The following is a 23,334-nucleotide window of genomic DNA, read 5'->3' as shown; positions in this document are numbered from 1 at the left end:
AATGATGATTATCACAAGGCCAAACAGTGTTATGATTTGAGTGTTTGGTGTGAAAGTAGTGAATGGTACGATAACAGGGTGTGTTACAAATGTGGTTTTCAAGGACACATTGTTGTTAACTGCCAGAGTCAAAGTTTTGAAACAAGAAAATGGTGTGAATGTCAAATCAAAGGTCATATTGCCAGAGATTGCCCAATGAGATCAAAGGGACGATCGAGGGCTGAATCTCATGGAAAGATGAAGACATCAGTCAAAGTCGAAGAAAAGCCTAAAGAATAGAAAGTGAAAGAACAGAAAGTAAAACTTTCATAAGGGCAGAAAGACAGACTGAGAAAGAAAATGAAGAAAGCACGGGAGTATCTTGAAAAGATTTTGTCCTCGGGTACAACTGGTGATGCAGATAAAAGTTCTAATGAATCGATTTGTTCAACAAAACATGATAAGTCAAGCAAAACGAATTCATCAGATACAAATCTGAGGACGAAAGAGAGGATAAAGAAAGAAAAATTAACTAATCAAACTGATAAAAAATCAAAGAAAGTTAATTTTTCGGATAAAATCTTTATCAAGGTTTTTGAGTATAAAAGAAACTGTGAAAGATTATTCATGTCACAGGTTGATAAGTTTGGAAAACCTAAATCCAGAGAGGATTGGGTTCAAATGAAGAATGGCGATGAATTTGTTTCCTTGAAAACAAAAGAGCCATCTTCTGGCAATGAGGTTGACTCGTCAAAGTCAAAGGAGCCACGTTCGGGCGATGAATCTGGTTCGTCAAAGCCAGAAGAGCCATTTGTTGAGGTAAAAGGTGATAATTCCGTTAAGACAATGGATGTTGTAAGTTTTCCATCATTGTCAAACAGAAATTTAAAACAAAAAAATGAAAGAAACCGAGTGACGATCGCTCAAAGACACCCAAGGTTCGTCAGGCTTGGGTGGATCTCTTCAAATGAAAAACCTGACTTGCCGGAACTCCCAGGTTGGTAATTGGGGAGTAGGAATCGGCATCTTTCTTGAGAAATGTTTTATCAAGGACATTAAGTTGTACTTGATTTAACTTTTGAACAAAGTAATTGAGAAAACAATGTGATGAGTTTATCCCCTATCCTACAAGTGGTAACAATAAAACTAATTTCCGGAAAAACCATTTTGATTAAAACAAACTTAAGTGTTTTGAAATCATAATGGGAGAATAGTTTGTTGTCAGGGGGAGTTCTGATTGTTTATGCCAAGTGGATGGCAAATTGAAGCAATTCACATCAAGTTGTCAAGTTGTCTGTATAGTTTGCTTTCAAATTTCCCCAGAAAATCAAAATTGAAACATATTTTGATTTTAGGGGGAGTAAAATTTTAAAAAAGTTTGAAAATTTGAAAAATGTCAAAAACATTGAAAAAATTCAAAATTGAATTTTGTTGTGAAAAAGGGAAAATGATAGTACATCAGCTAGACAGTTGCGGTACGCTAAAGAAATGTAAAGTTTTAAAGCATTAAGCAGTCTCGCTGATGATATGCCGATAGGTTTTTTCACATTTAGTAAGTTTGTTCGGGATATAAATCTAAATCATCACTTGCTTATTACGTGGGGAACATCTCTCGGATATATAGGTAACCCCTGAAATCCTGTTTGAAAGACTCTATTTCTGATATACTAGGTCTTTATACGTGATGATATCTGGGGTATTATACCAAGACTTCTGATTTTGCGGAAGCAATAGCCTTGTTCTTGTATAATACTTTTCACTGCTTAAATCTTTAAGCTCAACCTCAGCATAAAACTTATGAAACATTGAAAAATGCTAATCATGTGCTGTTGTAAAAAAGATCCCTAAACGGGACCCACCTAAAGTCGAGCCATCATCTCTTTGTATGAACGGAAGTTCTAGCCTGAGCTCTCATGGCCTCGCATTTACCCCTTACAGATATCATTAGTGTGCACTCACCTGTAAGACTGAATATAGTAGTCTGGATACGAGAGTATATTCTGAGGTGGTACACTCGTATAAGTTAAGATCTTAAAACACTAAATTCGTATCCTGAACAGATTGAAATTTGTCTGAAAACTTAAGAGGAACAGTATATCGGCAATCTAAGCGAATTGTTTAATTCTGAATATGAAATCAAAGCTTAACGGTATTTGTAACTTGTTGATAGCTGATATGATTCCCTAACACAATCTCACAAAAATATTGTTTGTAAATATTTCTTTACTGCATTTCTTTAAAATCAAAAACCCAAAAATATTGTGTTTTTAGCATAAATGTTTGAAAATACAAAAAGATTTTCGACAACTTATGTTGAAAAGTTGTTTTTCAAAATTCCAAGTGCTAAACATGATGAACAAATGGTTTGGGAGACTTTGATTGGAATGAGATTTGATTTTGAAAAGATTTAATGGCTCATTAAGTTGAAACCAAACTTGAATGTTTTGATTATAAGTGGTTAAGAAGAAGTTAAAATTGTTATATATGAAAAACTTATGTTCTGGAAAGAGGATGTGCAGGTGAAAGTCAGGTTTCTGATCCTGTTGCTACGGAAAGCCAGGAGATGTTTCAGATACTGTAAAAACCTGAGCAGAGTTTGAACCAGGATTCGATCTCAAGGCGATAGCGAATTCCAGACGGCGATCCCAGCTTGATGAAAGGGGGGTCTGACGATGTTAGAGCCAGAGATAGATCCTGGAACATCATTCGAGAAAGAAAAGATGCAGATGATGAAGAATTTATGAAATCAACATTCAAGGGGGAGTGTTGATGTTGATAAAGAGAAAATAGAGTTTGAAGAATACTTAAAATGGAGAATATATTGGAAAGAGCGACAAGACTGACAAAGACTGAAGGGTTGACATGCTGAAGACTCGTACCGAAGACTTCGTCAACATCCAAGGGGGAGTCTGTTGGTGCATATGTCTGTCGACTTTGTCTTCTATCGAGTCTTGTATTAGGATTGAAAGATCAAGGCACGAAATACGTAGAACGAGAAAAACTGGAAACTGGCCAAAACAAGTCAGTTCATGCGAAGTGGCCAGTTCACATGAACTGGACAAGGTCACTTCATGTGGACTGGAACATGTCCACTTCATGTGGACTGGAACATGTCCACTTCATGTGAAGTGGCTGGCCTATATATAGTAGTCTTGAGTCTTTCATTTGTAACCTTTGGATTCCGGTAGCAAAGCTCTGCCGAAGTGTCTCAAAGTCTGTAAACGTGTTCTAATCAATACAAGAGACAATTAATAGTGAATATCAAGCTGAAACAAGATCTAATCTCTGAATTCCGCCTTTGATTAGATCGGGATCTCTTCTGAACGACTCGTATTGGTCGTGCAACGATCCTACATGTGACCTCCTCAGTTTCACTCGGGCTTTGAATATTTCTTTTTTCTTGATAAAAATCTTTTACCCCTTTTGCCTTACCCTCGACCATTTTTCCAAAAATCTTTTTAACTTTCGCACTGAACGCTTTCTCGACATCAAATTCTTTCTTCTCAGAATAGAATTGATTCGAGATCTCAATCTTTCCAACTTTTTGTTTAAAATTTTTAGCCCTCAATGGTGGAAAATTGACATCATCCATTGGCGGAACTGATTTTTCATCTTTTAAATCAACTTGTGGCTCCTCTGATTTTGTGGAATCAGATTCATCGCTAGATTTTACATCTAAGGTCTTAACAACCCATGTTTGGTTGTTAAGATTTACCCTTCTTCTGTAAAACCTTTTCGAACATTCACCAACTTCATATTTTGACTTTTTAAACACTTTGAATTTTTCAGTCGGTGGTTCGGTTTTATCAACAACTTTCTCTTTAAGTTTAGAAATAACTTCCTGTTTTGTGTTGGTTGCCTTTGGACAGTTCCAGGCAATGTGACTAACTTCTTGACATCGGTAACAGGTTCTTGTCTCCTTTTTCTGATTAACTCCATTCTTTGCAAACTTTTGCTTTTCTGCGAGAAATGTCTTGTTTGATTGCTTCCAGAATGAGCTCTTTGCTTCTTCCTCAGAACTTGTCCCTGAAACAAATTTTGTTTTTGGTTTATAATTCTTCATATTTTTATGATTTTCTACATCAAAACCCAAACCTTTCTTTTTGAAATTACTGTTATGGTTTGGTTTCTTTTGACAACCAGAACCAGAACTGTAACCTTTTTTCTTGTTTAATCTTTGTTGAACTCTTGAAATGTATTTTTTAGGTTTTTCAGTAAGATTTTCATCTTTTATTTCAGAAATATTAATTTGTGTTAATTTATCATTTCAGTTTTAACACCTCTTATTGGAAATTCTTTATCAGAATATAATTTGTCTGAATCATTCAAAGTATATGCAACTTCAAATGTTTCATCATTCAAATTAGATTTTGATAATAGAAATTCTTTATTGTAAATCCGTTTGACCGACGATTTTGGACTGTTGACCGACGAACTCGAACTCTCTGATTCGGACTTTGACTCGGACTCCTCATCTTTATCTAACACCTGATCAACCATCTTTTTTTATTAATTCAGACTCATGATCAGTGTCAGACGATGTGAACGTGATGTCAATATTTTCTGGTAAATCATCAGTTGTTTCGGACTTTAACTTTATATTGACTGCCTTTTTGACTTGCTCCTCATTTGGTTTTCTAGGAGAATAACCTTCCCATATCAGAGGCGGACACTTGTTATAACTGACACTTTGTTTATCCTTCTCTTTCGGCTTCTCATCTTGAAATGCTTCAAAACCTGCAACAGTAGGATAAATTCTGTCAATCAAATAATCAGAACTAGAATAACTGTGTAACAACCATCTGATTCTTTCATTCTCTATCTTTTCAGTTTCCAATTCTTGCTTCAACTTTGCACACTCCTCAATGTAATAATTGATAGCTTTCTGCTTTGACATCATCACAGCATTCATCATTGTTAACGCATCTTCTCTTTCAGAATTTGTCTTTTGTAGACCATTTACTGTTCTGTTCAACACATCATATGATTCTTTCACGTAATTGACATCGAACAGTAATTTTTCTTTCATCTTTTCAAGCTCAACTAGCTTTTCATCTTTTTCTTCACACTGCTTGCAAGATTCTAAACACTTTAGACATGGTTTAGAGACTTCAACAATTTTTTCAACTTCAATTATCTTTTCCACTTCAACAACATTCTCATCTACAACTACTTTCTCTGCTTCAACTGTCTTCTCAACAACTTTAACTTCTTCACTTTGTCCTACATTTTCATTTTGAGCAACACTTTCACATTTCATCTTTTACTGTTCTTTTGCTGCTCGTCTCTCCTTCAGCTTCTCCATTCTATCTGCAAAATAAAATTGAAAACTTTCAGGAGATAACATAGATTTTCCAATGTTTATTTGTGTCTCTTCTTCATCATCACTACTATCAGATGATGATTGATCAAATACTGTTGTATTTTCTGAACTATTATCTGAAGAAACAAACTCCCCATCTTGAATTTTCTCACTGTTGTCAAACACAATCATCCATTCTTTCATCAAATCTGGCTCTTCAACTATTTGAGCAATAAGAGCTACTACTTTCGAATCAGGTGGAATGTATTTGTCCCAGCTAAAACCTTCTGCCACTTTCTCATCATCTTGATCAATTATACCAAAATAAGCTTTCTTGTTTGACTCTTCGATCGCCTTTTTATCATGTGCAGTTTGTGGTTCTTGTTGTTGATACAGTTGATGAGCAACTTGTTGATATATGGCTTTCCGATAATAATCATTATTTCCAAACGGATTCTTTGCTCCACTTGCTTCTCGATTTTTACATTCCCTCTTGAAATGTCCTTTCTCCCTGCATCGAAAACAAGTAACTTTAGATTTATCAAAACCCAAAGTAGAAACATTTGCATCCCTGAAATCATCTCCCCTGTAATCATCTTAAATTTTTCAGCTCTTCACAAAACACTAGCTAAACACCATTTAATATCCATGAGTTCCATCTCCTCAGCATCTATCTGATCGTAATCCTCTTTTCTCAGCATAGGATTTCCGATCCTTCCTGCAACCAATCCCTCATATGATTCCAACACTGTAGCAAGTAATGACATGTGACCTTTAGCGACCTCTTCAGAGAAATTTTGACCATTCTGAAGATGCAACGCAATGTTGCAATGTAAAACATGACCGTTACTGCTGTTTGAGCTTTGAAACTGATGACTCGAGGTAGAAACCTTCGGATTAACACTTCCATATGAAGAAAATCCACTACTGGTGTTTGGACTTTGATTGACTGGTCCAGATGAATTTTCTGCACTGAAAGCATTTTGAACCTTTGGACTCGCTTCAACATCCTGAACACTTCCTTTGTAATACATTTTGATGTCTTGTTGACCACTCGGACTGTTTATTCTAGCAATTTTTTTTGCTCCAGATCTTGTCCTTCAATCTTTTCAATAAACTGGGAAATTGTCAATTTGTCAAATTCTCCAGTATTCTTCAATATCATCAGATATGTGCCTCATTCTTTCTGAGGTAAAGCATCAGCTAATTTGTCAACCCATTCTTCTTGATCTTTGTTAATATCTAACAATGACATTGATCGCATTAAATGGCAATATCTTTCAATCAGCTTCTTTGAAGATTCACCTGGCAAGCTTGAAAACAAGTCAAATTCTTTCTTTAACAATGATTTCTTACTCCTGATCATCTTCTCACTTCCCTCAAACTTAATTCGAAGTGCTTCCCAAATCGAACGTGAAGTATTATCATGTTGAAGTAAAATGAAGATGTCTTCTTTTACAGCTTGTTGGAGTAGACTGATCATCATCTTTTCTGCTTTAACATGTCTCTTTCTTTGTCTGACAATTCAGAAATTGCGTTGATTACTCCCAAATCAGTACGAGGTCTAACATACTTTTTCTCAATGCATTCCCAAGATCTCAAATGATTTGCTTGAACCCAGTTTTCAAATCGATCTTTCCAACCATAATACTCCTTAATTCCCATTAGCTTCAGGGGTTTTTACAAAGTTCAGGTTTTAGTTTCCATGTTCATATTTTGAGCAATGGTAGCCGGAGTAGTCGGAGCAGTAGCAAACGCATTATAGAATTCCTCTTCCATGATTCGATAGCAAGTTTCTCAAAATCAGCTTTCCAAGCAAAATCAACCCTTTCAAACGAAATACACTTTCACGCGATATGATCCTTCAAGCGAAATGACCAACTGGTGTGAAATGACCTGCAGTACAACTTCAAACGAAATAGTTTCACACGAAATGAAGACTTTGGTACGAATAGGTGTTTTGGTACGGAATAGCTCACACGAAATGATGATTTCGTACGAAATGAAGAATTTTCACATGAAATGAACTATTTCGTGCGAAATAGACCAAATTTTGTTAATTCGTACGAAATGGCCAGACTGTTTCGTACGAAATGCCTCACGAAAATGATTTCGTGAGGAATGAAGTGCTTATTCCACGCGAACTACTGCTGACATCATCATATCGATCAGATTTTTTTCCAATTGATCAAATTTTAGATTGATTTTAGATCCAATTCTTTCAAGGCTTTGTTAAAACAGTATTATGCATATAATGTGAGAAAATTAGCCCATTTTAACCGTAAAAACTTGTTTAATTTTGAAAATAAGGTGTAGAAGTCAGAAAAATGATGAGATCAAGCTGAATTCGGTAAGAACTCCTCCTCCTGTGCTCTGATACCACTTGTAGGATCGTTTTCAGACCCAAACAGTCGTTCAGAAGAGGTTTTGCTCAATACGAGAGGCAGAAACAAACGTATCGAGTTGATTCAGCTTGCAATTCACTTTAAACTGTCTTTTGATTGATATAACAACGTTTTACAGTGAGTAGACACTTTGGTAGCAGTTCGGTACTGAAACCGGAAAGTTACAAATGACTTAGCACATCAAGTATTTATAGGCTGGACTATTTCGCACGGAATGGTCCACACGAAATCAGTTTCACACCAAATAGTCATTTCGTGCAAAATGAACATGTGATTTCGTGCGAAATGACTTACATGTCCTTTCGTGTGAAATGCCCTCCAAACACATGTTTGGCATTTTTCTCGAACTACGTGCCCTGATCTATCTATATACATACAAGACTCGATAAGACGAAATCGACAGACATATGCACCAACAGGGAGCACTGATACTGTTCTTTAAAAAGAAGGACGGGTCAATGCGAATGTGCATTGACTACCGTGAATTGAACAAAGTCATGATTAAGAATCGGTACCCATTACCGAGAATCGATGATTTGTTTGATCAGTTGCAAGGAGCTCGATTTTTCTCTAAAATCAATTTATGCTCAGGGTATCATCAATTAAAGGTACAGGAAGAGGACATTCCTAAGACCCCTTTCAGAACAAGGTATGGCCATTATGAATTTACTGTCATGCCATTTGGTTTAACCAATGCCCTAGCCGCATTTATGGACATGATGAACCGAATATGTAAGCCATATTTGGATAAATTCATAATTGTCTTTATAGATGATATTCTCATTTACTCTAAAAGTAAGGAGGAACACGCAGAGCATTTGCACGCATTTCTAAGTTTATTGAAAAAGGAAAAGCTTTATGCAAAGTTTTCAAAGTGCGAGTTTTGGTTAGAACAAGTACAATTTCTTGGACATTTAGTCAATCATGAAGGAATTCATGTGGATCCCACCAAGATCGAGGCAATTACTAAATGGAAAACCCCTGAATCACCAACCGAGGTTAGAAGTTTCTTAGGATTGGATGTGTGTTGATGCAACGTCAAAAAGTTATAGCCTATGCGTCTAGACAACTTAAGAATCATGAAGAGAATTATTCAACCCATGATTTGGAATTAGGAGCCATAATTTTTGCCCTTAAGATTTAGAGACATTACCTTTATGGTAGTAAGTTTACCATTTTCACCGACCATAAAAGTTTAAGGTATGTTTTTGGGCAAAAGGAGTTGAATATGAGACAAAGACGTTGGATGGAAATTCTTAGTGATTATGATTGTAATATCCAGTATCATGCAGGAAAGGCCAATGTAGTGGCTGATGCTTTAAGTCGAAAGTATCATGAAAAGCCAAAAAGAGTGTGTTCTCTTAAGTTAAACCTACATGTAGATTTAAATGATCAGATTAGAGAAGCACAAGAATCAGTAATCAAGGATGATACTGAAAAGTTGAAAGGAATTAGAGCAAGGAACTGATGGAATTTGGAGATTCCATAAGAAAAGAATGTGGGTACCTAAATTAGGAAACATACGTCATCGTATATTAGAAGAAACCCATAAGTCTAAGTATACGATGCATCCTAGAACTCATAAGATGTATCAGGATTTAAGAAAGAATTTTTGGTGGATAGGAATGAAAAAGGATATAGTAGCTTATGGTTCTAAGTGTCTAACCTGTTCACAAGTCAAAGCTTAACATAAAAAACCCTCAGGATTGTTGTAAGAGTTAGAAATGCCCGTATGGAAATGGAAATGGGAATTGATAACAATGGATTTTGTTACCAAATTACCCAAAACAATAAAAGGTAATGATACAATCTGGGTGATTGTAGACAAGCTAACTAAGTCAGCTCATTTCCTACCCATGAAGGAAACTTTCAGTGTGGAGTAATTAGCTAAATTGTATGTAAATGAAATAGTTTCATTACATGGAATTCCTTTATCAATTGTTTCTGATAGAGCTAGTCGTTTTACCTCTAATTTTTGGACAAGTTTCCAAAAGGCAATTAAGCTGAATCTAAGCAACGCTTATCATCCTCAAACGAACGGACAAAGTGAAAGGACAATCCAAACAATGGAAGATATGCTTAGAGCTTGTGTAATTGATTTCGTAGGTAATTAGGACGGTCACTTACCATTAATAGAATTTTCTTATAATAACAGTTATCACACAAGTATCAATGCTGCACCATTCGAAGCACTTTATGGACGAAAATGCCGAACACCCGTCTGTTGGGCAGAAATTGGAGAAAAGCAATTATCTGGACCAGAGATAGTACAAGAAACAACAGACAATGTTATTCAAGTCAAGGAACGACTGAAAGCAGCATGTGATCGGCAAAAGAGCTATGCAGATAACAGACGGAAGCCGTTAGAATTTCAAGTAGGAGACAAAGTGTTATTGAAAGTCTCCCCTTGGAAAGGAGTGGTAAGATTCATCAAAAGGGGAAAGCTAAGCCCCAGGTATGTTGGACCTTTTGAGATTATTAGAAGAATAGGACCTGTAGCCTATCAGCTACAACTGCCAGAGGAAATGGCAGGAATACATGATGTATTTCATGTATCTAATCTCAAGAAATGCTTAACTGATGAATCACTGGTAGTACCTCTAAAGGATATAGAGGTAAATGAGCAATTAAAATTTGTAGAAAGGCCTCTATAGATTAAAGACAGAAAAGTTAAGAATCTCAAACACAAGAGATTAGTTCTGGTCAAAGTGAAATGGGACTCCAAAAGAGGACCAGAGTATACATGGGAACTTGAATCAGAAATGCAAAGGAAATATCCACACTTGTTCCAGTAGATCTCGAGGACGAGCTCTAAAACAAGGGGGGAGGATATAAAAACCCTCAACATATTTTTAACACTCTAAAAATAATTAAAGTGTCCCTATATGTCTTAAAATACACCCCATATACGAAAACGGGCCCTGAATACCTTTATCTTATTAAATTAAATTAAAAATCGAATTTTTAATATTTGTGGCAGGCCGCGAAGACCTAAGCTTGGTCTTACGCGGGCCGCGACCGAGTGGACATGAGGCGCAGCCTGGTGCTGCCATGTGGCAGCCACACGTCACGCCTACACCGATGACTGGGCCAGGCTAGGGCCTACCCAGCCTATGTCACGGGCTATGAAGGCCCTGCCTTCTTTCTACGCGGGCCGCGAGGGACTCGAATTCAGCCCCTATAAATTGGGAGCTCAGGCCTTTAGTCCTAACTCCCACCACAACTTTCTCTCTCTCGAAATTCTGAACAATTAAAGCTATTCTCGGGCATAATACCCCCTAAAAAACGAAGTTCTGCCCCGTTGTAAGTATCATAACCCCGGTTACGTATTAGAGACGCTGCCCGATTGATCTAGGGTTCCGTAACGGCTGTCGAGGTTCTGCCCGACGTAGTCGTTGGAATGCCGTCTCGGGGAGGGTATTACTAATGTAAATATTGGGATATTATACTAACACATGTGCATTTGTGTATTTAATAGATAATCATCAGGAAACCCTAAAGGAAAACATAAAACAGCAATGCGAGTAATCTCCTTTTTACAACTTGTTTTTACAAAACCTCAATTAATTAACATTATATTAAACAGTGATTGAGTATTTGTATTCTACAATTATCATCGGTATGCTGGGGTTTTGTATACAAAATTTGTTACTACATTGTGAGTAATAACATGACCACAAGTCGGGTCGACAGTGCCGTGGGTGGTAATTAAAGTAGATGGAAACAAATGTAATTGCGCGACCGCCCTCAATGTTATACAATGGTTTTTACTTACCTTGATTAAACTGAGATTCACTCACCGGTATTTCCCACTGACAAAATGTTTTTAAACGCGTTTCAGGTAACAAAATGTGAAAGCCAAAAATAGAAGCTAGTTGGATAAGACTAAAGGCTTGGAAAAGTGTCTATAAAGTTACCTACAATAAAAGAGATGTTTAATTAAATAAAATAGGATTTATTCCTATAAAAATGTGTGTACTTAAAACTTGGGATTTTCCCACGTATTTAATATTATGAAAGTGTGGTATTTTACTCTGATAAAATATTTCCTAACTACGATCCTGATGTAATTTCCGTTGCCAAAATGATAAACACCGATACCACTGAAACTGGCCACGGCCGCCCGTTCCCGGGTTGTTAGGGGACGGGGGTAGTGACAACACGACAATGGCTATGGATTATGATATTATAATTCAAGTAATTATATATAACAACCTTCCTAGAACCCTTAACGTGACCCTAAAACGTTCCTTACGTACCCCGTACGTGAAATACAAACCCAAAATACCTTTGTACTGGTGAAAATCAAGAAAAACAAAATTCGGCAGTTCCTCACGGGGCGCCACCAAGACCACCTTGGTCTGTCGCGGGCCGCGACTGTCTTTGATTGTCGGGCAAGTCATGGTGCCACGTGGCACGTGACTCACCAGAGCTAGACCGATGACTGGTCAAAGCTATAGTCGACACGCGGTTCCTCGCGGGTGCGAAGGCATGCTCTGTCTTCCTCGCGGGACGCGAGCCGCCCTAGTCCAGCCTATAAATAGGGGTCGATCAGCTCAGTTGCAAATCGTTCAAAAATTTTAATTCTCTCTCAACTTCTGAATGATATTGCTATACCCGGGCATAATACCCACTATAAAGCGAAGCTCTGCCTCGTTGTAAGTACTTTAACCCTTCTATTACCCTACACGATCGATTTAGGATTCTGTAATACATGTCAGCTCTGCCCGACTCAGTCTTTGGAATTCTGTCTCATGTGTACACCCGATTGATCTAGGATTCCGTAACGCATGTCGGCTCTGCCCGACTCGGTCATTGGAATTCTGTCTCGAGTTGTATGGTTAATGTGAATTAGGTTATTTTACTAACACGTGTGCATTGTTTAATTTTAATAGATAACAATCAGGAGAATCACCAGGAAGCCATAGTGGTATCACCTAAGTCAACAATGTAAGTACATTCACTTTTTCTCACTATTTGAAAGTACATTTTTGTGAGTCAAAATGTTTTACCAAAACCTCAAATGTTTCAAATACAATTACAGTGATTAAGTTTTTGTAATTCTACAATTGCTGCCAGTATTATGGGGTTTGTATACAGTACTTGATAACCTTCACAATTGGGCACGAGTATCCAATGTGTGATATGACCATAGTCACAGATCCGTCGAGTGACGCGTACTGACCGAGTAATTGTGTAGATATAAACATTGTAATCACCCTTAATACTGTAATGTGTAAACAACTGATGCTTTACCAAAATGGAATGTACTTGCCAGTATTTCTTGCTGATAAAATGTTTTCAAAACACGTTTCAGGTAATACAATGTGAAAGCCAAATAGAAGCCAGCTGGAGAACACTGAAGGCTTGGAAAAGTGGCTATAAAAGTTACCTAAATAAACAAGACGTTTTGTTTTAATAATTAGGGTTTATCCCTACAAATGTATTGTCAAATGAACTTGGGTTTTATCCCAATAAATTATTATTATAAAAGTTGGTGTTTTACTCTAATAAATATATTTCCTAACTACGGTCCTGATGTATTCCGCTGCCAAATAAATAAACACTGATACCACTGATACTGTTCCTCGCGGCACTCGCTCCCGGGGTAAGGGTCGGGGGCTGCGACAAAGGGTGGTATCAGAGCTACAACCACTAGTTTAAGCCAAAGAAGTGTTCTGCTGACACTTATATTTTAAATTTTGTGTTAGGAAATAACTTATGTGATTATGTGTTATTTGACTATTTGTTACTTTACAGTATGAGTGAGCATTGAACTTCGGACGCTTATCGTCATTTAGATAGTTCACCAAAAGATGAGGGAACTTCATCTCAACCTAATCCCTCGGGATACTCAGACGATACCGAAGAAGGAATATTTATATTTAAGGCACAGTCGGAGGAACCCTTTACTACTAAGAAAAGAGGTTGGTTTAATAGAGGAGCACATGAGAGAAGAAAAACAATGAAGAAGTTACAACAACAGAGGGCGATAGTCAAAGCCAATAGGGAAACAGATGCACAAACTTAGGAGACAGTCAATAGGCCACCTTGGGAAGAGGAACTAGATAGACAGCTGGCCAATTTTCATATGTTAGCCACTACAGCAGTAGATGCTAACCTAAAACCAAGTAGCCGAACCACCACTGGTACCCTTGTTCCCAGACCAACAAATGCTAGAACCTGACCAGGAGGATCCATTTCCAATCTCAGATGTAGATCCCTATGAGATTCCCATAATTCCCCCACCAAACCCCATAGCTCAGTATACTGACCTTAACCCTTTAGATCCCTTTTGGAGTAGCGAATGGTGGACGCAGAGTGTAATAAGAAACCCATACCCTTATGGTCAACCTATCCCTCAACACTCTGATCCAGTACCAGCACCCATGCCACCTATGAGCCAGGAAAATTTGGAGGAACTTCGCTCATTGGGTGACGAATTAGTAGAGGAAGGGGATAGAATTCGACTAATAGGAAAAAAGCTTATGTGGAAGCATGTTGAGCGCGACATACATGATTGGATACATGACACTTAGAAAATACCTAGATATATGTGTAATTTTGTACCTTGATAAATATATATATATATATAGGGGAAGTTTCATTTGAGAAGAAAATTTAATTGAGAAGAAAAAGAACAAAGGGTAATTTTGTAAAACATTAAATAGTTTTTTCACTTATCTCATTTATTATCATTTTGACTAATTAATTAGTCATAAAGACTATTATCCTCTATACTAACTTTTTTCCCTACACAAATCAAAAGTTATCCTATATATTTCGAAATTCATCCTACACGTTGAAATTTATCCTACACTTTAAATTATTTTATTTAATTTTATTGAAAAAATATATTTTGAAGATAAGTTACAAAAAAAATTTAATGTACTTAGCTATTAAAGAGGAAGACTACGAATTAATGACCAATGTAAATTTACCAATTTACCCTTATAGTAATATTAAATACTTGTATTAAATGAAGTAAAATAAAGTATTCTTATTGGTTGAAATTTCTTCTTTTTTCTTCTTACAAAAAATTTCTTCTCATTTGAACTCCCCACTATATATATATATATATATATATATATATATATATATATATGTGTGTGTGTGTGTGTGTGTATAGATACGGATGCATAGTATATCTAATTTCCAGTTGTAGTTTGTAATAGATGCATATATATGTAAAAGAGTAAAAGTCACAATGATCGACGTTTTTGACCAACTTATTTGTGTGATTGTGTATAAGTAATTCTATCATTCTTATTCTGTGATAATTAATACTTGCTAAATATTTCCAATTCAGATGTCGAACAAAGTAAATCAGGAAAACCAGAATAATGATAATAACGGAAACCAAATAGATAACAGTGTCATCCAACATATAGTAGCACAAGGAATTATAGATGTTATGCCTTATATTATCAAGACTGTTAAAGAAGCAGAAAATAATAAATCTGCAAATGGCAGTAAACGTCAACACACTGAACCAAGTCACAGTATGAATGATAACGGACCTATTATCCAAGCTCCAATTCCTAAAAGAAGAAGAACCGCTTCTTACGGTTGTTCTTATAAAGAATTCTTGGCCTGCAAACCAATAGAATTCTCAGGCAATGAAGGAGCCATTGCAGGCTTACGTTGGATAGAAAATATAGAAGCAGTCATAAAACTAAGTAAATGTGTAGATGAAAATAAAATTATGTTTGCTTCTAATCTTTTCAAAAATGCAGCCTTAGAATGGTGGAATACTATTCTCCAGTCTAGGGGAAGTGACAGAGTTTATAATATGGAATAGATCAACTTTAAGGAAATGGTTGAAAGAAAATTTTGTTCTCCTAATGAGAAGGAACAAATCGCCAATAAGTTCCTAAATCTTAGAATGATTGGAATAGACTGCAAAGGTTACACTACCATATTCTTAGAATATGCTAGGATAGTGCCAACGTTAGCCTCACCAGAACCAGTGCTAATCTCCCTTTATATTTGGGGATTAATTAGTGAGATTAGACACGTAGTCAAGAAAGCTAGACCGCAAACCATAAAAGAAGCAATAAAACTAGCTAATACCTTGACTGGTGAATTGGTATGTACACAAGAGGAAACTCAGAGAAAGAACCTAGCTCAACAAAACTTACTCAGGAATTTCGCTACGGTAATTCTTACCGTGGAAAAGGGACAGGTCCTTCGGCACCTTACTGTAAGTTTTGTAAAAGGAAGCACTTAGGGAAGTGTGTTGTGTGCTGCAACTTTTGCAAGTACCCAGGGCATAAGGAAGAAGATTGTAGGAGAAAAGCTAATGCTAGAATATGCTACAATTGTGGAAAAGCTGGTCACATCAAACAGAACGCCAGAGCCTTTCTTCTGACAGCTGAGGAAGCCAAGATGAGTCCGGATGTGATTGCCAATACGTTCTTAGTTAATAACATATTTGTCAAAAGTATTGTTTGACTCTGGTGCAAACCAAAGTTTTATCAATACTTCTTTCTACCAATTTCTTGACCAACCCTTAGTCAAACTTCAACAAGATTGTCTAGTAGAGACAGCAAATGGAGAATCTGTTAAGATAAGTGAAATATTGCAAGGAGCAAGAATAGAAATTCTAAACCATCGTTTCTTTGCTAACCTTTACCCAATGAATCTGGCTGGTTTTGATGTCGTAGTAGGAATGGATTGGTTGGTAGCCAATTGATGCGTGTTAGCGTGTATATATTTTAGATGTATATTTTAAGCCCTTTTTACGCTTTTAGCCAAGTTTTAAATTTATAAAACACGATATTTACTAACACTAAACACACATATGGGTAAGTGCACCCATCGTGGACGTAGTATAGTGTTGGTAAGATACTGAGGTCGTCCAAGGACACAAGAGCTTTTAGTACCGGTTTATCCTCAACGTCTAATCAAATCAAAATGTTAGAAAAGATTTTTTTTAACTAAGAAAATAAAAAGTATTAAATGCTGAAAAATAAAATAAAAACAGATAGACAAGATGAATCACTTGGATCCGACTCGTGTATTAGTATAACCTTTGATTATTTTCGCACCTTTGCACTTGTTTAAGAGATTATCTTAGTTATTGTAGTAGGCCCCTCTTTTGAAGGCGACGTTACCCTCAACCCAGTAGTTTGAGTCAGCAAGGATACAATCCTAAAGGGTTGGATTATTGGAAGATAATAAATTAAGTTATTAATGCAAAATATGGTAGGCCCCGCTTTTGGCGGTGACGTTACCCTCGACTAAGTAGTCTGAGTCAGCAGGGATACAGTCCTAAATAGCCGGGTTATAGTATTAATAGTAGTTAACTTATGAGGGGGTCAAAGAGTTTGGATCCCCGCCATCCAATACCTATCGGTATTGAAGGAGATCCTACTAAATTTGACCCAGGTCCCTTGCAGGACCTCTAAACGCTGAACAAGGGCAAGACCCTTACCAAACCGTTCCCTTAACCCCCGACCAGGTAGCCAACATACCTCCATATAGACCGTGGAGATATGAATGGTGAAAATCTTTTATTTTATATAGACAGTAAAATAATGCCAAGACACTACGGACAAACGATAAGGAAAGATCACCTTCAACATAAGCAACTAGTTATTAAAGTCATTAATACAAAACCAAATAAAAAGTGCAAAAGATTAAAAATAAAAAGTATTATACTAAACACTTGTCTTCACCAAGTGATGTAAGAGACTTAGGCAAACATGGCCTTGATTGTCAAGAACTCTTACGATCAATCTTGGATCCCGAGACGACTCACACACTCTATGATGGACAATGGATGATGGTGGTGGATGATGGTGTTGTGATGGTGGTGGGTGGTGGATGAAGTGTGAGAGAGGTGGTGTGCCAAGGGATGAGTTGAAATGAAACCAATCATTCCTATTTATAGGCTGAACAGAAGGCTGAGCACAGCCCCGTGTCCGCTGGACAAGCCCCCGTGCCTGTCTGACACTCTCTCTCTCTTCATTAATTGTAATTCGCAATTACAATTAATGCGCCTGCTGTACTTTCGCCACGCCCCCGTGTCCACTGGACACGGCCCCGTGGTGGGCAATAGAAGCTTCTATAGGTTTGTCTTTTCTGCTGCTTCTTGGGCACGGCCCCGTGCTGGCTGAGCACGGGGCGTGTTCAGTCTTCTGCCTTCTCTATTTTGCTTGGGAGGATGCTGTCGAGGGGTCGGGCAGTCCACTTATGTTCCTTTTCTTGTATTTATGTTAGATTTAGCTTTCTTTTTGCTTCTTTTGTGAATTTGAGCTCATTTAATCCTGAAAATACAAAAGGAAGACAAAAATATTCTTTTTCCAACATTAGTACTTAAAAAGGGTTAGTTTTATGCCTCATTTGATGTAATTTATATGTTGCATTTTACACACATCAAATACCCCCACACTTGAACTTTTGCTTGTCCTCAAGCAAAACTCTTTAATATGTGGCTTACACTCCCAAATGGAATGGGTAGAAGAGAAGGTTTTTGGGCTTGTCATAGAGTGTCGGGAATCCAAGATCTTTTTGGGTTTTATTTTTATTTATTTACAATCCTATTCGTTATGATTTGTTTAGAACGTTTCATAGGAAAAATTACTTATTTGGGCATAACATGCCTTTTTAAAATTCCATTTATATACAAGTTCACATACCTCACGGGAGAAATCACTCACACTCGGCCGAAGGTGTATTTTTAGTGAATCACTCGAGAGCGGCATGGGACTTATTCCTACCATAAGCTTGCCAAGCAATCAATCCTCCTCCTTTTTTTTAACTTGTTACATTTGTAAATATCAAGAGGACTTTTTCGGGTAAAGGCTTGGGCTAAAGGTGGGTGAATGGGTTAGTAGAAAAGGGAGAAAAGCGTAAAAAGCGTCGGTTTTCGTAAAACACTTTGTTTTAGTGACTTTTTATTCCGAAGTATTTCTCCAAACAAGCTTTTTAAGAGCTTTGTTTGTTTATTTCTAACTTCATCATCATTTTTTTTTAGTCACACTAAAACTGAGCTTGTTACTAAAATAAAGGGTAAAAATAAAAAGGGTTTTTTGGTGGGTAAAAAGGTTTTAGGGTAAAGAAATGAAAGGTTTAGGCTCAAAGGGGTTAACTAGGGGGATTTTGGGTAGGTGGTAAAAATTGAAAAATAATGGTGTAGAAAGAAAAAGGGTTAGTCCTAATGCCTCCATCATTTACTTACTTGGGTTTCAGTTGGTAAGGACCGGGAATGAATCGTCGTGGCAAGTTCTAGAGTCGTAAGAACCAAGCGGCTATTCACACAAGAAACGAAAAATGAGCATTTAGTCTAAAGATGTAAATTTGTATGCTCAATAAAGGCTCAAAAACTCATTTTTTTGTGGGAATGGGTTTTTCTATGTGATCAAGTATATATAATCAAATTTTAACTAAGCTTGTCATGCCGTTTCATAATTTTCTTATGTTGGTTCTTTTTATCACGACGCTCTCGGTTGTAAATTTGTAAAAATATAACCCTATTAATCTTAGGATTCCTAACTTAAACTTTAGACAAGTAAAAAAAATGAGAATTTTTTGAAAAAATTTGGGGTGTTTAGCGGTTCCAATAGAGTTTTGTGTAAGGCTTGTTATTAGGACTTGCAAAATTTCAAGGTTTTAGCATCCCCCCACACTTAAATTACACATTGTCCTCAATGTGTCCCAAAAATAAATTTTTAGGTTGATTAGATGTGTAAGATAGTGTTAAAAGCAAAGATTTTATGTTACTGGCAGTCTGGACACGGCCCCGTGGGGACCGGACACAGCCCCGTGTTCAGGTGCCAGTAACGAAAATTAAAGAAAAGAAACAGAAGCCTGGATACGGGGGCGTGTCTGGTGAACACGGCCCATGTCCAGTTACCTGAACTGGGCATTTTTCTGCAGGGGGTTCAGCACGGGGCCGTGTTGGTTGACACAGCCCGTGTTGAACCTACTGTGACGGAGAAATTGTCGACGTGTGGCCTTGTTCTTGTGCATGGGTCCATGTTTCTCATTTCCCTTATCATCCTTTACCACCATGAGTGTGTTTTATTCCTGCAAATTAAAACTAAAAGGTTAAACTAAACTAAGGATAGTTCCGCGGAATGCCTCCGTGGTGTGCCACGTTTATAAGGGTCCTTGGTTAGACCCAATGTGAGGTTATATATTTTCTGAGTGGGATGTTTGGCATTCCATGTTGCACCGTCGGAGAGCAGCATCCAAACTCGAATCAATAACCTTCATGTAGTTGACCGGGTCGTCGTCCTCTATTCTCTTCCCAACCCCGAATTTTACTTCATCATCCCCGTACCTTAAGGTGAGCGTTCCGTCATTCATATCTACCACTGCTTGTGCGGTGGCGAGAAATGGTCTCCCTAGTATGAGGGGGACCTCGGTGTCTTCTTCCATATCGAGTATGACAAAATCGGCCGGATAGACGAATTTGTTTACCTTTACTAGGACATTTTCGATGACACCTTGCGGGAATTTGACGGATCGATCAGCAAGTTGTATGCTCATTTTTGTAGGACTCGTTGTTCCTAGGCCGAGCCTTTTAAACATTGATGAGGGCATGAGGTTAATGATAGCCCCAAGGTCGGCTAGTGCATTACGAACGGGGGAGTCCCCGATTGAGCAGGGAATTGTGAAGCTTCCAGTATCGATTTTCTTTTGGGGAAGTTTGTTGAGTACGAGGGCAGAGCATTCTTCGCCTAAGTTAACTAATTGCAAAGTTTCAATTTTCTTTTTATGAGTGAGGAATTCCCTCATGAACTTAGAGTATTTGGGCATTTGGGTTAAGATATCAATAAAAGGAATATTGACATGCAATTGTTTTAATAGACTTTCGAATTTTGCGAATTGCTCATTGGTCTTTTGACGAATTAACCTACTGGGGTACGGAACTCGAGGAGCCTTGGTAGGCTCTGATGATGGAGGGGAGTTCTTCTCCTGCAGAGGCGGGGGTATAGTCTCTTCTGTCGGCCGTGGCGCTTCCGCAGGCCCCACGGTGCGGTTTCGCAACGTGATGAGATGAACTTGCGCTTTTGGGTTTGTTTCGGTATTGCTTGGTAATGCACCTTGTGGTCTCTCGGAAAAATTTTGAGCTAGTTGATTTAATTGTTTTTCTATGTTTTGAATACTAGCTTGTTGATTTCTAAAATTTGATTCTAATTGTAGAAACCTTTCCGAGTTTTTCTTTTTAGTGTCGGAGATGAGGCGAGATACAGTATCTTCAAGTCTTTCTCGTCCACCTTGTTGTTGAGCGAAATTTTGTGACTCATTTCTTGGTTGTTGAAAGTTTGTTCGTTGGGTTTGTTGGTTACTACTATTGCCGGGCTCCCTCCAACCAAGGTTCGGGTGGTTTCGCCATCCTTGGTTGTAAGTGCCCGTTGGAGGACCCGACGGCCTAGGTCTGTTATCAATGTAGCTTATCGACTCTTGTTGATCGTCTGTTTCTTTCATACAACTCCAATTTTCATGTGGCCCACCACACCCTTCACAAGCCATAACCGAGACTGTTTTCGTCATTTCCAATTTTTTTATTTTTGAGGAAAGGGCCTCGATTTGGGCTTGTAAAGAAGTGCTTTCATCAACCTTATGGGCGCCCGGGGCAATAGATTTATTACCTCGGGGGGTGTGCCACTAAAAATTGGTTTGAGCAATTTCCTCAATTTGGTTATATATTTCATGCGGGCGTTGATTACCTAAAAGTCCCCCGGAGCTTGAGTCAAGTGTCTGCCTTGTGTGTGGCAACAACCCATTATAGAAAGTGGATACTTGTTGCCATATCACAAGGCCATGATGTGGACACTTTCGCAATAGTTCCTTGAACCTTTCCAAAGTTTCATATAAGGATTCCCCGTCCTCTTGTGAATATGTATTAATTTCAGTCATTAATTTAGCCGTTTTAGCGGGAGGGAAATACTTATATAGAAATCTTTGGGCTAGTTCATCCCAGGTGTTTACCGATCCAGCTGGGAGGGCGTTGAGCCAAGCTTTTGCTCGGTCTTTTAGCGAGAAAGGAAACATTCGAAGGCGGATGGCGTCATTTGATGCTCCATTGATCCGAAAGGTATCACATATTTCTAAGAAATTAGTAATATGTAGATGGGGATCCTCGTCCGCAAGCCCATGGAAGGTTGCGGAGTTTTGGAGCATTTGTATCAAATGCGGCCGAAGTTCGAAGTTATTGGCTTCAACATTCGATGCATTGATAGCGGCGCCTAGGTTACCTACGGTGGGTCGTAGATAATCCATGAGGGTACGTTGGTCCGCCATTGGAGGTGGATTCCCCGAAACTTTCTCTTGGGTTTTGGCTTTTAGTCTTTTTCTGAGAAAGCGTTCGGGTTCTTCTAGAGGTTCTTTTATGTCCTTATTAGAACTGGAGCTCATACACTATGTAGGATGGCGTCTGGTTCCAAGTCCTGCAATAAAAACAGAAAAGAATGCTGGTCAGAAGGTTCACCACGGCCCCGTGCTCAGTGAACACGGCCCGTGGTCGGAGTTACAGTGATTGTTTTCCAGATCCCAGTTACTGGAGAGTTGGACACGGCCCCGTGTTGCACCGACACGGCCTCGTGGTCAGCCTTCTGTAACTTGGAAAACTAAAAACTGCCAGTAACTACGCTGGGCACGGCCCGTGTCCGACCAGGCACGGCCCGTGCTGAGCTCTGCAGAAGCTGAAAAACTAAGAAAATCCTAAAAAATTAAAAAGAAAAATAAAAATATGATTAGGCCGTTGATTCCTAACTTTCTTAAAATCCTTGTGTCCCCGGCAACGGCGCCAAAAACTTGATGTGTGTTAGCGTGTATATATTTTAGATGTATATTTTAAGCCCTTTTTACGCTTTTAGCCAAGTTTTAAATTTATAAAACACGATATTTACTAACACTAAACACACATATGGGCAAGTGCACCCATCGTGGACGTAGTATAGTGTTGGTAAGATACCGAGGTCGTCCAAGGACACAAGAGCTTTTAGTACCGGTTTATCCTCAACGTCTAATCAAATCAAAATGTTAGAAAAGATTTTTTTTAACTAAGAAAATAAAAACTACTAAATGCTGAAAAATAAAATAAAAACAGATAGAGAAGATGAATCACTTGGATCCGACTCGTGTATTAGCATAACCTTTGATTATTTTCGCACTTTTGCACTTGTTTAATATATTATCTTAGTTATTGTAGTAGGCCCCTCTTTTGAAGGCGACGTTACCCTCAACCCAGTAGTTTGAGTCAGCAAGGATACAATCCTAAAGGGTTGGATTATTGGAAGATAATGAATTAAGTTATTAATGCAAATTATGGTAGGCCCCGCTTTTGGCGGTGACGTTACCCTCGACTAAGTAGTCTGAGTAAGCAGGGATACAGTCCTAAATAGCCGGGTTATAGTATTAATAGTAGTTAACTTATGAGGGGGTCAAAGAGTTTGGATCCCCGCCATCCAATACCTATGGGTATTGAAGGAGATCCTACTAAATTTGACCCAGGTCCCTTGCAGGACCTCTAAACGCTGAACAAGGGCAAGACCCTTACCAAACCGTTCCCTTAACCCTCGACCAGGTAGCCAACATACCTCCATATAGACCGTGGAGATATGAATGGTGAAAATCTTTTATTTTATATAGACAGTAAAATAATGCCAAGACACCACGGACAAACGATAAGGA

The 23,334-nt window shown here is 38.0% G+C and overlaps 1 non-coding gene across 1 annotated transcript; it reads left to right on the top strand.

Annotated features, from left to right (window-relative positions):
* The first annotated feature begins 21,457 nt into the window (after positions 1-21,457).
* LOC118486080 lies at positions 21,458-21,564 on the top strand. The gene has a single exon (XR_004877936.1). It is a non-coding gene; the product is annotated as a small nucleolar RNA R71 (small nucleolar RNA).
* The last annotated feature ends 1,770 nt before the right edge of the window (positions 21,565-23,334 follow it).

The sequence above is a fragment of the Helianthus annuus genome, chromosome 13 (genome assembly GCF_002127325.2).
Source record: "Helianthus annuus cultivar XRQ/B chromosome 13, HanXRQr2.0-SUNRISE, whole genome shotgun sequence".
Taxonomy (NCBI): Eukaryota; Viridiplantae; Streptophyta; class Magnoliopsida; order Asterales; family Asteraceae; genus Helianthus; species Helianthus annuus.
This window is presented reverse-complemented; position numbering and strand designations above follow the sequence as displayed.